A 15,661-nucleotide genomic window follows, 5' to 3' on the forward strand; every position below is an offset into this window, starting at 1 on the left:
TGAAGAGTTATGAGGTGGGTGGCCTGCTGCTGGGGCAAACAATTCCCTAGACCGTGTGCCTGGAAGGGACGGGCCATTCTTTCCAGGGCTGCCATGAGGCACTGATGATACAAAGTATATAAATCTCCTATGGGCCACCTGGGTGGCTCAGTCGGGTAAGCGTCCAAATTTGGCTCAGGTCATGATCTCGCGGTTTGTGAGTTCGAGCCCCACGTCGGGCTCTGTGCTAACAGCTCAGAACCTGAGCCTGCTTCAGATTCTGGGTCTCCCTCTCTCTGCCCCTCCTCTGCTCGCGCCTTGTCTCTCTCTCAAAAGTAAGTAAACGTTAAAAAAAATTTTTTAAAGTATATAAACCTCCTGGCACGTCATGGGAGTGCAGTGAATTTTTCTCTACTATGTAGCACAATACCCGCCGTGTAGAACGCATTAAATAAATATTGATGGGATGAAAACTTAAGGTGTGTTAATTAGGAATGCTTTTGACTGCAAGACACCGAAAACCTGACTAACAGTGGTTATTAAAAGCCAGGATTATTTTTTGCCCAATAAGCTGTGTGTAGGTACGCTGTTGCTCACACTGGTTCAGCAGCTAAAGATCAGGGCTGTGGGCTGGTGTCTTTGTGATTCTCTTTTTTAAAGGATGTTTTTTTTTTTTTATTTAAACACACTTCTCTTGGGATATAATTTATATACCAGAAAGTTCACCCACTTAAAGCATACAATTCATTGGCTTATAATGTATTCACAGAATCCTGCAACCATCACTGCGAATCTAATTTTGGAACGTTTTCATCATCCCCCAAAGAAACCCCATTAGCAGTCATCACCCACGACTTCTCTCCTCCTCCAGTCCTAGGCAACCACCGATCTACTGTCTGTGTCTTATCGATTTACCTATTCTGGGCACCTCGCTGCAGTGACTTTGCAAGGTGTTCTTAGCGTCATGCATTTGGTACTGGGTCAGCCATTTGATATCTAAGAGCCAAACACTGACGTGTATTTTTAGCAACATGACTGTGCTTTTTCCTTTATCTGCAGAAGCCGATCTCTTTGCCGGTTATAGGACCCATTCGTTGACCAGCTGCCATACATGCCCTGCTCTGGTCACCAGACACGGTTTTCTTCCTGCTGATCATTTTTAGAGGTGCCACCCGCTCCTAAAGCAACACAAGTTTTACCAAATAACGGGCCTGAAGTAGATGATTTACTAATATATTTGTCAACCTAATTAAAGGTGCTGCAGTGAAGTTTTTCTTCTTTGTTTATATTTTGAAATAAAGATATTCAGATCCAAATCATCTGGGAAAAAAAAAAAAGATCCTAATCCATTTTAATGGTGTCCTGTGAACCAAGCATGTAACTACTTGTGTTAAAATAAAAATACCCCATTTATGTGACAAACATCCAGGGATACTGGCTTCTAAACATAATGGAATTCTTCCTTAAATATGTAGGGGCATCTGGGTGGTTCAGTCGGTTAAACATCTCCCTCTTGGTTTTGGCTCAGGTCATGATCTCACGGTTCAAGAGTTTGAGCCCAGCATCGGGCCCTACGCTGACAGTGCTGAGCCTGCTTGAGATTCTCTCCCTGTCTCTCTGCCTCTTCCCTGCTTGTGCTCTCTCTCTCTCTCCCTCTCAAAATAAATAAACTTAAAAAAAACTTTTAAAAATAAAAAATCAGGGCACCTGGGTGGCTCAGTTGGTTGAGCGTCCGACTTCAGCCAGGGTCATGATCTCGCAGTTTATGAGTTCGACCCCGCATCAGCTCTGTGCTGACAGCTCAGAGCCTGGAGCCTGCTTCGGATTCTGTGTCTCCCTCTCTCTCTGCCCTCCCCCACTTGCAATCTCTCTTTCTCAAAAATAAAACATTTAAAAATTTTTAAATAGATGTTTAAATGTTTTAACTGTTTAAATAAAAATTTAAAAATTTTTTCAATAAAATAAAATCTGTAATCACTACAAGGAGACCTATCCTAGTTCGTAAGATGACAACTGGTTTTGCTTTCATGTTTTTAAGACAAACACATGTAGTTTAATGACTGTGCTAACACTGAATAACTACATAATTTTTATAAGTTAACATTTAGTAAAATTTTATCAGTCTGACTTCATAATTAAATTTATTTTCATAAAACTATTTGGATCATTGTCTAGAATGAAATGGTTCCTGTAATTTCATCCACACACGGCCTCTTGCTGGCCCCTTGCAGATCATGATGGGGCCATTTTGTTATCTCTTCCCTCAACCACTGACCCAACTTTTACCCTTCACGTTACTCCCTGACTTCCACCCACACTATTCTGTTTCGGCTTTGCTCTGTGCTGTGCCTTCTGTCTTCCCGGATCTCTAGTTGTCAGCCTGACATTCCTTCAGAATGGACCAGTCCAGTCCTGCCTTCCTTACCCTGTGCTGAAAGTTATTTACCGTGTTGGCTGTCCCAGTGATTTTGTAGGTGGCTGCTGAGAAAGGGGACTAAATGGGACTTCCCCCCAACAGCTTCTTAATGGAAAAGAAACTCGCTTTGCCCTAAAGCAAAAAGAACCATTGTTCTTCAACGGTTAGGCCACTGGTGAATTGATAATGCCAGTTAATAATGGATTAAAGTTATATTTTATAGCAAATGACTTAACCTTTCCAAATCTCGGTGTTCTCATCCGTCAGAGTCATAGTAACTTCTCCAAACTTTTCAGTCGCTGTAATGATTAGAGATAATGTTTGTAAAGGGCCAGCTTACACGGCGGGCTTCCCTGGTTCTTAGGCCTTTAGACTCAGACCGGAACTATAGGATACCGTTGGTGTTCCTGGGACTCCAGCTGTAATGAGGAATCTGCCACTGGCGTTTAGGTGATCAGGAAATAAAGAATCACAGGATGGTGTGGTGAGTCACAGGAGGCGGGTGAGTCACAGCAAGGCACCCAGAAGCTGCTGGCCAAACCTCACGTCTGTCATCCTGCGGAACCTTCCACACTAGGCTGCCGGTGCTCCAGGAGCAAAATGGCTTCTGCTACAACGATCTCACTACCATCTTCCCTGTGAGGGCTCCAAACCAGAACTACGCCAGTAAGAGCGAGTTTGGGAAATGTTTTTAGGCCTCTAGCCCTGTGATAAAAGGGAGAGCTTTGAAGTATTATCTTAAGAAATCAGAGAAAAGGCATGGATCCACAAGGTAAAATTATATTAACTTCAACTACCAAAAAATTGGCCTCCTTCCTCCCACACAGCAAAGGCCAGCAAGAGCTCACGCTTTTAGCTGCGAGGGCCCTAGCAGGTGATGCGGGCACTCCTGCCCGTGGGCTCTGTGGCACTGGCACGTCTTCCTGGAAGTCCGTGAGACATGGGGGATGTTTACTATTCACAGGTCACTGACACTGGCACAGATTCTGTTAGGCTGCTCTTCCAGAACCAACGACCAAAGCGAAGGTAAACCAAGTCGAGAAAAAGAAGATCATTTAACCCCGGCGAGGGAGAAGACTTTGCACCCACTCCAAAAAGGGGACAACTTCCTGTCTCTTATGAATTAAAAGCTCGCTTGTGTAGGGGCGCCTGGGTGGCCGAGTTGGTTAAGCATCTGGCTCTTGATTTCGGCTCAGGTCATGATCTCCCAGTTTGTGGGATCGAGCCTTGAGTCAGACCCTGTGCTGAGAGCACAGAGACTGCTTGGGATCCTCTCCCTCCTCCCATGGAGTGCCTGGGTGGCTCAGTCACTTGAGCATCCGACTGCAGCTCAGGTCGTGATCTCACAGTCCATGGGTTCGAGCCCTGCATCGGGCTCTGTGCTAGCAGCTGAGAGCCTAGAGCCTGCTTCAGATCTGTGTCTCTCTCTCTCTCTCTCTGCCCCTCCCCTGCTCGCACTCACGCTCTGTCTCTGTCTCTCAAGAATAAATGTTAAAAAAAAAAATGTTTTTTTTAATTGCCAATGTGTAAACATACCCTTAATAGAAGTTCCACAAATGTTCAGATGGATGAAATTTAACCTTTTCAAGGAATTTCAAACGCAGGATCAGCTACTGATTGCTAGTTATGCTTAAGGAAGACAAGAAGGTTTGAGGGCCAAATTTATTGCTAGATTTAATGACACTGATGCCTGTCCTGTCTTCTCTACTGCATTCCAGATTCCTTAAGGTAAGGAACCATCAGTGCAGAGCCCGATGCGGGGCTCGAACCCACGAACCATGAAATCATGACCTGAGCTGAAACCAAGAGTCAGACACCTAACAGACTGAGCCACCCAGGTGCCCCTGGACTTCCTTGTTTTAAATGCAGTACACTGAGGAAGGCACGTGTTGGGATGAGCCCTGGGTGTTGTATGTAAGCGATGAACCACAGGAATCTATACCAAAAACCAAGAGCACACCGTATACCCTGTATGTTAGCCAGTTGGACAATAAATTATATAAATAAATAAACAACAAATAAGTAAATAAATAAATAAATAAATAAATAAATGCTGTGACCGTAAACACAAGTCCTTCAAGGACCAAGCCAGCAATGAAATGAGAAATGAAGGAAAGGATGGAAAGTAATACAGAGTGGGGAGAACTGTAGACAACCCCAGAATGGTGCCCCGTCTAAAGAGGGCAGTGGAAGGGGGCGCCTGGGTGGCGCAGTCGGTTAAGCGTCCGACTTCAGCCAGGTCACGATCTCGCCGTCCGTGAGTTCGAGCCCCGCGTCAGGCTCTGGGCTGATGGCTCAGAGCCTGGAGCCTGTTTCCGATTCTGTGTCTCCCTCTCTCTCTGCCCCTCCCCCGTTCATGCTCTGTCTCTCTCTGTCCCCAAAATAAATAAACGTTGAAAAAAAAATTAAAAAAAAAAGAGGGCAGTGGATATTCAGCTCAGGTGAGTGTTGCCACAATGAATCTTGGCCCTGTGGTATCAGTTGCCAGTTATTAAAGTGAGGCTAGAAATGTATATCGTACACAAAATCACCCGATTGTTTTAGGTTTGCAATTGTTTAAAGGTTGGCAATGGAGTCTGCTTTTAAGATCCCGGTGTGGGCCAGATTCTGAAACCTCTTGATGTTGGTTCCCGTGTGTCAGTTGGCTCTAACTTTTGTTTTCGGACTTGCTCGTGGAGCCTCTCTGCCGAAGCCATGCTGTAGCCCTGATTCTGAGAGCCTGTATCGGCAGGCCTGGTGGTCAGGGCTCTCGTAAAGAGTGGGTGCTGGTCCTGTGTGCTCGGGCCAGTTACAGATTGGCCATCTGCACACTGTTAGACCACAGGTGCTTCCGTTTAAAGGATCATATTACAGTCCGTGAGTTCGAGCCCCGCGTCGGGCTCTGTGCTGACAGCTCGGAGCCTGGAGCCTGCTTCCGATTCTGTGTCTCCCGCTCTCTGCCCCTCCCCCGCTCATGCTCTGTCTCTCTCTGTCTCAAAAATAAATACGCATTAAAAAATATTGTTTTAATGTTGAAGAAGTGCTTGTAATATCTGGTGGCTTCTAGCCACATTTCTATGACTGTCACCTCTTGGTATAATTACAATGATCTGTTTTTCATAAGCATTTTTTTCAGGAACTGGCTCCTCTCACTAGCCAAGCCTGACCAGTGAGAAGGGTTTTAAAAGAAAAAGGGGCGCCTGGGTGGCTCAGTCGGTTAAGCAGCCGACTTCGGCTCAGGTCACGATCTCGCGGTCCGTGAGTTCGAGCCCCGCGTTGGGCTCTGGGCTGACAGCTTAGAGCCTGGAGCCTGCTTCCGATTCTGTGTCTCCCTCTCTCTCTGCCCCTCCCCCGTTCATGCTCTGTCTCTCTCTGTCTCAAAAATAAATAAAACGTTAAAAAAATTAAAAAAAAATAAAAGAAAAATAAACCTTTGCAAATTACAAGAGAAATACATGCCTGTGAAAAACCCCAACAAATCCCAGGTGTATATAGTAAAACCCCAAAGTTCAGGTTCTTCCTGTTCTATGCTGGGAGGCAGCTACATTAGCAAACGGGTGTTTTTTATCCTGGATCTTCGTCTCTCTCTCTCTCTCTCTCTTTTTTTTTTTTTTTTTTTTTTTGCATCTGCACACACAAGCACATGGACACACACACACACACACACACACACACGTGCATTTTGTGTATTTTAGTAGCTTACCCATAGCAAAATGCTATACGTCCTGTTCCATATTATTCTGGGGCTTGCTTTGTTTACTAGACGCTGTGTGTTGGAGGTGATATCTGTGCAGTTTTCCACCCAACTTTTAGCTTGTAGATGACTCATGAATATATGCATGAAGTGTAACTAAAACTGCTTCCCTTCGATTTGGAAGTTTATTTAGAGGCCTTAAAATTGCGATAACCAAGTGCTACAGTTCTACCCAGGGCTATGGAATAAACACGGTCTCAGAAAGTGTTAGGTTTGCTGAATTTGTGCTTGGAATCCATTCTACAAATGCCCAGGAAACCGGTTATCGGAAGTGGCTCAACAATGAGTGATATTCATTGGAAATGTTCTTTAGGAATAAAAATGATCATCCCTAATACACCACTTGTAAAGAGTCAAGGACATATTTTTGTTTGTTTGTTTTCAATTGGAGCACTCAGCATACGAGCTCGACCCAGCCAGCACAAGCCTGATGGAATGGGAAGAAATTGTTCACTTTTCTTTATTGCATGTTTTGATGTTTTCTCAAAGCATAAGCCAGAGGGAAGGACTGACTTAAAATTGGTGGGCATGAGAGATCTCTCCCTTCCTTCGGGTTCTCTAGGTAGATATTGCATGCTAGACTGCACAGTGTTCCTCATAAAGTGCTCAAAATCCATCAAAATTTATTGGAAGAGAAGTATTTTGTGTCATGTGATTTGATTCAACTGGATTCAAACCAAGAAATCCTGGCTGAAATCAAACTGTTTACCAATATTCATGCTTATGAGAGTAGGCACACTGGACCCCTCCTCAAATGTTTGCTGGGGGGGGTGGGGGGGGGGTGGGGGGGGAATCCAAGATCCCAGCCTTTCTTCTTATTGCCTGCCCTCTTTCTGCCCCGTTTGCAGAACATCACCTGTAACTGTTTTCTTTTCTTTTTTTTTAATGTTTACTTATTTTTGAGACAGAGAGAGACAGAGCATGAATGGGGGAGGGGCAGAGAGAGAGGGAGACACAGAATCGGAAGCAGGCTCCAGGCTCTGAGCCCTCAGCCCAGAGCCCGACGCGGGGCTCGAACTCACGAACCGTGAGATCATGACCTGAGCTGAAGTCGGACGCTCAACCGACTGAGCCACCCAGGCGCCCCTGTAACTGTTTTCTTTTAAAGCAAGGTTTTAAGCTGAAATTTCTCCCAGCCTGAGAGGGTTTGTTTTTTTTTTTTCTCCCTAAGAGAATTTATGTTTGATGATTTATTGAAAGTGTCCCAACAGAAAAAAAACTGGTTTTCATTAGTTAGAAGCAACGAGTAGCACCCTGAACAATGCAAGAGGAGTTTTATGCTTTTACATTTCAAAATTTCCGCGAGCTGGTTAGTCCGTGGAGCCTAGGGCTTTGATCAATTTACCAACAAATGATATGTCGCCAGTCTGCTAAGGCTGTTTGTTACTCCTCAGGTACTTTACATAGTATACATGAAAAGATATAAATATGCATTAAAAAACAACCTGCCAGCAATGCAATTCATATATAGTAGTTTGCAAATTCTAAGAGGGTTGTGTGCCAAGAGATCGCTTGGGTCTCAGAATGTGTTACCCGTATAAAGTGACGAGATTTTCAGCAGAGCCCAGGAAGCAATTTGATTCATCATGAGGTGAAATACTATCAATAGATTCACTGAGTTCCAGAATCTCTTGGGAAGCCCCGACTGTGCAGGGCTCTCCAACACTCCATGGGGCTGGGGCAGGTGGGGGTTTAGGGAGGTGGGGTGGGAACTGGTGGTTTCCATGGCAGCAAGAACTGGGCGGGGGGAGGGGGGGCTGGGCGGTGCCCTGAGGGTGACAGAAAGGTGGGAAACTGCCCAAGTCTGAGTTCTAGAGCCTCAGTTTCCATGTTCTGCCAATTCCTGGATATCTGAGTTAGGCCTCTTTGGGCCACAAGTAATAGAAATGGGGAACTTGAGACCAGGGGTTCAAGGGTAGCGCGGGAAGAGCCTCCCAAAGACTGAAGCAGGCACCATAGAACCGACTTGGGGGTGGTCTGCTCCCCTCGCCTGCTCCCTGCACACCTGCTACATTTCTTCCTCACGCGATGTAGGCTCTGGTTTCTAAATTTTCTTCTCTTTCGTCCAGCAGATGCCGACTGGGGTCTGGCAATTGCCAAAGAGGAAGCATTCGGGGAGCTCAAATTAGGTCAAGTGTCCAGCCCAAGGCCAGCTCACTCTGGCTTGGTTTGGGGGGAGGGAGGGGGTGGGGGAGCGGGGGAGGGGACCTAGGACTCCAACATGACCGCCAACCTCCTCTCCTGTTCCTCTTCCTTCCCGCAGGGGAGCCAGCCGGTGGAGGGGAAGGGAACTCCCCCCAGAAGAGCCGCGTCCGATGGCAGATCCTGCAAAAAGTATCCAATACATTTTGTAATTTGGGGGAAAATCACGTAAAATGGAGGTAAAAACCACTTGCCTCTCAAGGTCGTAGAATTTACATGCAACAATTTTGAAAATGCGTTGTAAATTCTAAGAGCTCTGAAAACGGCGAGATTTTACTCTTAGTCTAGGTCAGTAGTCATTGAAGGGGGATTTATGGAGCGCTTAGTTCATGCCGGGGATGCTTTCCAATACAGACACAAAGAGTAAAAGACAAACCCTGGGACTAGAACGTAATGTAGTAATAGAAGAAATTTTGGAGTCACACAGACCTGCACCGAACCCTCCTGCCACTTATAGTTGGGGGCTTTGGACACGTTTCCTCTTTCTGAGCCTCAGTTTTCTCATCTGTAAAGTGGGAGTGTTACTCCTTATCACAGCCTACACGGCCCTACGGGATCCAGCCTCTGCTCACCCCTCCCCAGTCAGTCCCTGCCCTCAAGCCTCTCCCACCTTGCTGGCCTCTGGTGGTTCCTCCAACTGGCTGAACTTGGGCCTGCCTCAAGGCCTTTTCAGCCATCGTTTCCTCTGTCTGGAATGCTTTCTCCTGATCTGGGTAGGGCACGCTCCTTCCTTTCCTTCACTCTACACAAATATCCCTTCCTAAATATGTCTCCCCCCTCCCGGCACCGTGTTCCTTACCCTAAAACTACGTATTTACTTGATAGTTATTAGCTGTGTCCCCCCCTAAAATATAAGTTCCATGATCCAAGGGCACTGGGGTGTTTTTGAACTTCTGTGACCCCGAGCCTAGAACAGTACCTGATATTAGTAAATGGACATACTGTCACACAGGGAGAGCCCCATGTGACAACAGAGGAAGAAGAGACTGGAGTGACACTCCCACAAGCCAAGGACCATGGAGGAAAACCTCCTTTACTGAGAGGATTTTCTACTGCTCTGAGAACACCTCCCCCCCCCCCCCCCCGCCCCAGTTCACCTTGGGTTGGATGGGTTTTCCAGACCGGGTTTGGTCCCTTTACCTACCTCCAAGGTAGTCCTGTGGCTTCCACAATTACTCTAGGACCAGAATCAGCTGCCTGACACCTTGAACCCTGGACCAGAGCTGCCTGAACGTGACATGCAAATCAGGAATAGCATTGTTTGGAAGCACCCCAAATGTTCTGCAGTAGATGACTGGTAAGATAAATTGTAGTGTCTCTTCCACTGATACGGAACAATCTCCAATTATATCATAAGCGAGAAAAGCAAGACAGAGAACATTATGTAAAGAATGTTACCATTTGTATATTAAAAAAAAAAAAAACCCAAACAGTAGATTCACATTTGCTTGTCTATGCAATTAAGTAAAATTCCACTTGAAAAAGTCTTAAAAAATGAGTATTATTGGGGCGCCTGGGTGGCTCAGTCATGACTTGGGCTCAGGTCATGATCTCACGGGTCGTGAGTTCGAGCCCCACGTTGGGCTCACTGCTATCAGCACAGAGCCTGCTTCGGATCCTCTGTCCCTCTCTCTCTCTCTCTCTCTCTCTCTCTCTCTCTCTCTGCCCCTCCCCTGCTGTGCTCTCTCAAAAAATAAACACTTTTTTAAAAGCGGAATTCTCGAAATGGCGCTGAAATGAATCTCCACATCCCTAGCTGCTGCTCCCTGCCTCCACGTACCATTCAGCCAATAGCCAGCCTCCCAAGTCATTGTCTGGAAGCACTGCTTTCCTCAGGTTCCTCATTTGCTTTTCAGTGGCTTGTCATCACCTCAAACATACACCACCAACTTTATAATCTGCCATTCAGAGCCCTCTGCGTACAGGCACAATTTATCTCTCCCGTGCAACTCCACCACACAGTCCGGGGTCTCTCCCCTCCAACCAACACCAAAGGCTCACTGACCCCGGACACGACAGCCATTTCTATGTGACTGAGGGGTTTTGACAAGAATGAGTGCTGAATTTTGTCACGTGACTTTTCTGCATGTGTCGAAATGAGCCTATATTGGTTTCTCAGGGCTGCTGGGACAAAGTGCCCCAAACTGGGTGGCTTGAAGGAGTAGGCTTTGTTAAGTCACGGTTGTGGAGGCTGGATGCCTGAGATCTGGGTGTCGGCAGGACCACGCCCCTTCTGAAACCCCTTTGGGGAGGCCTTCCTTGCCTCTCACTAGTTTCTGGTGGGTTGTCAGTGATCTTCGGTCTTCCTTCCAGCCGTGTAGCCCCAAGTTTCTGCTTTCATCAGCAATGGCGGTCTCCCTGTGTGTCTGTCTTCACGCAGCGGTCTTCTTAGAAGCACACGAGTCCGATGGATCGGGACCCACCTACTCCAGTAGGACCTCACCTTAACTAACTACACCTGCAGTGACTCTGTTTCCCAAATAAGGTCACATTCTGAGGTACGGGTGTTAGGACTTCAACCTAGCTTTTGGGGGAGACACAATTCAACCCACATAAGAAATCCTATGACTTTTCTCCTTAGCGCTATTAATAGGATGGACAATACTGATGGATTTTCGTTGTTGTTGTTATTTAATTATACCTGTTAATGTTACAACTGGAACAAATTGCACTTAGCCGCGATACATTCTATTTTAAGTGGACTGCTAGAGTTTAGCTGTTGATATCTTAAGGTTTTGAACCCTATTCGCAAGTGAGAATATTCTGTTGTTTTCCTTTTAATGCTCTTTCAGTTTTGAGGTCGATATCATAATGGCTTTATAAAAGGAATACTGAAAAATTCTCTCTTCTGGAATAAGTAGTATTGAGATTATCCATTCTTGAAAGGTGGGGGTAGAAGTTCCCTGTGAAGTTATCTAGGGTAAAGTGCTTTTTATGGGGGAGAATTTGAACCCCTTTATCTAGTTCTGTGATGATTGCTCTGTTAGACATTGTTTACCGGGATCAATTTTTAGTGAGTTGTTTCTTTCTAAAAAAAATTGTCTGGGGGCGCCTGGGTGGCTCAGTCGGTTAAGCGTCCAGCTTCGGCTCAGGTCATGATCTCACGGTCCGCAGGTTCGAGCCCCGTGTCGGGCTCTGGGGTGATGGCTCAGAGCCTGGAGCCTGCTTCCGATTCTGTGTCTCCCTCTCTCTCTGCCCCTCACCCGTTCATGCTGTGTCTCTGTCTCAAAAATAAATAAATGTTAAAAAAAAATTTTAAAAAAATTGTCTGTTTCAGGGGTGCCTGGGTGGCTCAGTCGGTTAAGTGTCCGACTTCAGCTCAGGTCATGATCTCAAGGCTCGTGAGTTTGAGCCCTGCATTGGGTTCTGTGCTGACAGCTCAGAGCCTGGGGCCTGCTTTGGATTCTGTGTCTCCCATTCTCTTTGCCCCTCCCGCACTCATGTTCTGTCTCTCTCTGTCAAAATAGATAAATAAAAACATCAAAAAATTGTCTGTTTCGCCTACATTTTCAGATTTGTTTGCATTGGGCCATGTGAAGTACCTTCTAAGGACTTTCCAAATTTCCTCTGCTTTTAATGATTATTTTTCCTTAGCATTTCTAATTTTGAGCTTTCATGGTTTTTTCCTTTTATTCTTTCTTTGTTATGCTAATGATGTTTCAATTTTGTTGATTTTTTTCCAAAGATTCAATTTTTGGATTTATCAGTTGCATTGTTTTTCTGTTTTCTAACTTAATGATATTTGCTTTCAGTTGTCTTTTAAAAAAATTTTTTTACCATTTGTTTATTTCTGAGAGAGAGACAGAGACAGAGCATAAGTGGGGGAGGGGCAGAGAGAGGGAGACACAGAATCCAAAGCAGGTTCCAGGCTCTGAGCTGTCAGCACAGAGCCCAACACGGGGCTCAAACCCACAAACCGTGAGATCATGACCCAAGCAGGTGTCAGATGCTTAACTGACTGAGCCACACGGGCGCGCTCCTCAGTTGTCTTTTTTTTTTTTTTTTTTATTGTTTTTGTTTGTTTACTTACTTAGAGAGAGAGTGAGCAGGGCTGGGGCAGAGAATGGGAGAGAGAGAGAGAGAGTTCCCCCCACAATGTGGGGCTCGAACTCATAAACTATGAGATCATGACCTGAGCTGAAATCCAGAGTCAGATGCTTAACTGACTGAGCCACCCAGGCACCCCTCTGCTTTCAATTGTTTTAAGGCATCTGTAACTTTGTGAGGTAACTCTAATCCCAGATTTGAGAATTACAGCTGGGGTATATGTAGTTTTTCACTAGTAATCGGTCTTCGGATAGCCTATGTTTTTCACTACACCAGTTTCCTATTGCACATTTTTTTGGTGTATATGTATCTTATTTCTACAACAGATGGACACTGTTTGAGGCCAAGGCTATGTATCATATTTGTTAGGGATGATAAAGACTGATATGGCAGGTATGAAGTTAGAAAATTAACATAGATGTGAAGAACCTATAGTGGGAAGCTTCCAAAATGGAGGTCCTGGTAATCCCTACACCCTACCATTCACACTTTTGTCTTATCCCCTCTCTCCTTGAATGTGGGCTGGACCTAGTGACTTGCTTCTAATAAGTAGAATATGATAGAATATCGGTGTACGACCTCCAATATCTGATTATAAAAGATGGCTACTTTGTCTTCTCTGATTCTCTCAGAAGGAAGGAAGGGAGCTGGTGGGCTGTGAGCTGTCCCATGGAGAGACCCGTATGGCAAGGAAGAGAGGGTGGCCCCTGGCCAATAGCCCACGAAGAATGGAAATCTACCAGTCACCACTTCAGTGATTTTAGAAGCTGATCTACCTTCGGTTGAGCCTTGAGGTGACTGCAACCTTGTGAGAAACCCAGAGCCAGAGGACCCAGTTAAGATGTTCCTTGGATTCCTGACCCACAGAAACTTCATGATAATAAATGTTGTTGTTTTAAGCCACTATTTGTGGGACAATTTGTTATGCAGCTGTGGATAACCAATATACAATCCCAACCCTGGCCACCTGTCTTGATCTAAGGAATACTGCCAAGTTGAAAACTGAATGGTCTAGTTGCCATTTGGAAGTGACCTGCTCTGTAGAGAGAGAACTCTAAAAATTTAAAATGCAATAATGCAATCATTACGAAAGTTTTTCATTTAAAAGGCATTTTAACACCATGTTCTTCTAATTTTTTTTTAATTTTTTTTAATGTTTATTATGTTTTAGAGAAAGAGAGAGACAGCAGGGAAGGGGCAGAGAGAGGGAGACACAGAATCTGAAACAGGCTCCAGGCTCTGAGCTGGCAGCACAGAGCCCGATGCGGGGCTCGAACTCACAGACCAAGAGATCACGACCTGAGCTGTAGTCGGACGCTCAACCGACTGAGCCACCCAGGCGCCCCACTCGTTTTGATTCAATAAAGATATGACAGTTTTCCCTTCGAATTTACTTATTTTTAGTGCTTTCTTTTTTTAAAAAAAATTGTTATCTGCCCATGAGTATTTAGAATGTGTCAAATCAAAGACAGACTGCCTAGATAAAATCGAGCAGGCCATGGGTTGAATTATAACATAGATTTATATTGCACAACATTTAAATCAACATTGGTTCGAATCTGTCCTCTTTTTCACAGAAATATAGTCTAAGCGGGACATAAGCTGCCCTCTAAGGATGACATTTCCAAGCCTGTCTTGGGCCATGTACCAGTGTGCTTACTGATGCAACATAGACTGCTGTTTAGGACATTCACTGGATTTCAGACGTGCCCATAGCCCAGCTGCAATCATGCAGAGGAGGACAGTGACCTTCGGCTTGGTCCCACGGGGTAGTGAGGCAATAAGATGAAAAGAACCTGAGTTACTGTGTAGCATCATGAAGCAGAACTTCCCACACCCAGACCTCTCACCTGGGAACTGTTACATGAAAGGGAAATCAAATAGCTGTGCTCTTTAAGCCACTGGATTTTGGGGTCTCTTTTTTACAGCAGTTTAACCTTCGCTCTAATGAATACATCCATCGTCGTTCCTTTGCAATATGTCACTTGGCAATTATTATATACACAACGAAGCAAAGTACAAAAACCTTGACTTCTGCCCCGGGCCAGGGGTGGGGCGGGGAGAAACAGCAAAAGTTTTTTCCCCCAGGCATGACTAGTGCTAAACTGTCCAAAAAGCTACAGGTTATTTTTCCTGCATCCAATTTATTTATTTATACGCATGACTTCAGGCTACCCTGTAAGTTCTCCACTAGATGTTATGTTGGCACAGTCCTTCAGTTTACCACTTCGCTTCTCGAAGACGGTGATTTTTGTTAGATTGGTTGGGAAATTTATTGTCAGGACATCAGCCTGTGCTTAGAAGACAGGATCTGGGGAAGCATACGGATCCCTGCCAGAGGTCACCAGCTTTTCAGTGTCACTCGAGACGTTCGGGGCCCAATCCTCCTGAAGATTCCTGCCTAAATTGAATGTTTCTGGCACATGCAATGCTATGTCACCCGGTCGCCTTCTAAAGCTTTTTCACAATAGCCTTGTAAGACAGGAGGCGCGGGTTATTCTTCTATCACAGGAAAAGACTGAGGCACACGGTGACATCACAAGTCACTGGAAGCCAGAGCCAGCACATGGCCCTCCAAGGAGGTAAAGTAGACTGTGTGAACGTACAGTTCTTTGGCTTTATGTTACAGGGGCTGTGCTCGCCTGGCTTCTTTTTTCTACGTGAGAGGAAAGAAAAACGGAAGCATTAAATTGCAGAGATACATCACTCCAGTGTCTTCATGGGAAAACCTGTTCCTTTAAACACATAAAAACAACAGGTCACGGACGACTCCAACTTTAGCCTTTAAAACTAAACTATAGGCTTTGGGCCCAGTGGCTGTAAATGACAGCAACGTTGGGGAGAGGGGCCTTCTGCTTCCGGGACCGGACGTCTCCACCTGCTTGTGACAGCAGCCCTGTGCGCCTTCTGTAAGTTAAGTATCTCCCAAATTTCACTGCTTCCTCTGCCACCTTGATCTTGCTCTCCATCAGGCTGGGGAAGGAGAGCAGAAACCAAGGCATGAGGGAGACCAAATCATCCTTGGACGCTACGTCCCAAAGGCTTCCTGATCTAAAAGGACAACTGGAGGAATGGGAAAGCGGCAGGTGTTTGTTCATAGTCATTTGTGCAACCAAATACTCAGAAGGCTTTGCATGGCTACCAGGGGGCACGGGGCCTGAGGCTGTAAACAGACGCAGGACTAGGATTGTACTTTTGTTGCACACTGAGCTGCTGGGCCTAATTGACCTCACTCCATGTGAGGAAGTGCAGAGGCCCGGGCCGTGGGGGGGGGGGGGGGGGGG

The 15,661-nt window shown here is 45.6% G+C and overlaps 1 long non-coding RNA gene across 4 annotated transcripts; it reads left to right on the top strand.

Moving 5' to 3' along the window:
• Positions 1 to 8,324: 8,324 nt before the first annotated feature.
• Positions 8,325 to 13,280, top strand: LOC111561910. Of its 4 annotated transcripts, none has more exons than XR_002744943.2 (4): positions 8,325 to 8,462; positions 9,512 to 9,627; positions 10,644 to 10,828; positions 13,010 to 13,280. It is a non-coding gene; the product is annotated as an uncharacterized LOC111561910 (long non-coding RNA). The 4 variants fall into 4 exon arrangements; XR_002744942.2 differs by having other exon boundaries at positions 8,343 to 8,509; XR_002744941.2 differs by having other exon boundaries at positions 8,343 to 8,462; positions 9,482 to 9,627.
• The last annotated feature ends 2,381 nt before the right edge of the window (positions 13,281 to 15,661 follow it).

The sequence above is a fragment of the Felis catus genome, chromosome C1 (assembly GCF_018350175.1).
Source record: "Felis catus isolate Fca126 chromosome C1, F.catus_Fca126_mat1.0, whole genome shotgun sequence".
Lineage (NCBI taxonomy): Eukaryota > Metazoa > Chordata > Mammalia > Carnivora > Felidae > Felis > Felis catus.